The sequence below is a fragment of the Myotis davidii genome, unplaced genomic scaffold (assembly GCF_000327345.1).
Source record: "Myotis davidii unplaced genomic scaffold, ASM32734v1 scaffold1205, whole genome shotgun sequence".
Lineage (NCBI taxonomy): Eukaryota > Metazoa > Chordata > Mammalia > Chiroptera > Vespertilionidae > Myotis > Myotis davidii.
The window spans coordinates 50,113-50,842 of record NW_006295739.1 but is presented as its reverse complement, the minus strand read 5'-3'; the positions used below and the strand labels follow the sequence as shown (position 1 = coordinate 50,842).

General features: G+C 54.9%; 1 protein-coding gene across 1 annotated transcript in view; it reads left to right on the top strand.

Moving 5' to 3' along the window:
- LOC107184183 (zinc finger protein 584-like) overlaps nt 1-730 on the top strand; it is a 46,194-nt gene that overhangs the window by 9,000 nt on the left and 36,464 nt on the right. The gene's annotated exons all lie outside the window — the stretch shown is intronic.

The following is a 730-nucleotide window of genomic DNA, read 5'->3' as shown; positions in this document are numbered from 1 at the left end:
TCGTGGTGCCGGTGGGGCCGTCGACCTCTCTTCCTGCCGTGGGCCCCGGGGACACTCAGCCCAGAGTCCTAAGGCCACGACTGGGGCTTTATGACGTGGACCCTGGTTTTGGCAACGGGTGGAATGAGAGGTGGGGGTTCCCCCCAGACACGGGACCAGAATGTGCGAAGGCTCAGAGTGAAGACGGACCTGGTTCAGGAACGGGCAGGTGTCCTTTTAAAAATATACACTTTTATTGATTTTAGACATAGACAGGGAGAGGGAGAGATACAGAGACATCCATGAGCGAGAAACAAGGATCCATAGATTGCAGGCATGTGAGCTGACCAGGACCTATGCCTTCAACCTCTCAGTGCATCATGGGTGGATGGTCAAGCAACTGAGACCCATCAGCCAGGGCTGTAGATGACTTTAGGGAATCATGGGCCCTAGCTGGTTTGCCTCAGTGGATGGAGCTTGGCCTGTGGACTGAAAGTTCCCAGGTTTGATTCAGGTCAAGGGCACATGCCCAGGTTGTGGGCCAGATCCCCAGTAGGGGGCGTGCAGGAGGCAGCCAATCAGTGATTCTCTCTCATCATTGATGTCTCTCTCCCTCTCTCTCCTTCACCTCTGAAGTCAATAAAATATATATTAAAAAGAAACATGAACGATGAGAGAGAGCAGGGCTGGAGGGGGTGTTGTGAGGCTGACGGCCCCGCGTGGGGAGCGGCTCAGGTCCCTGGGGTCTCGG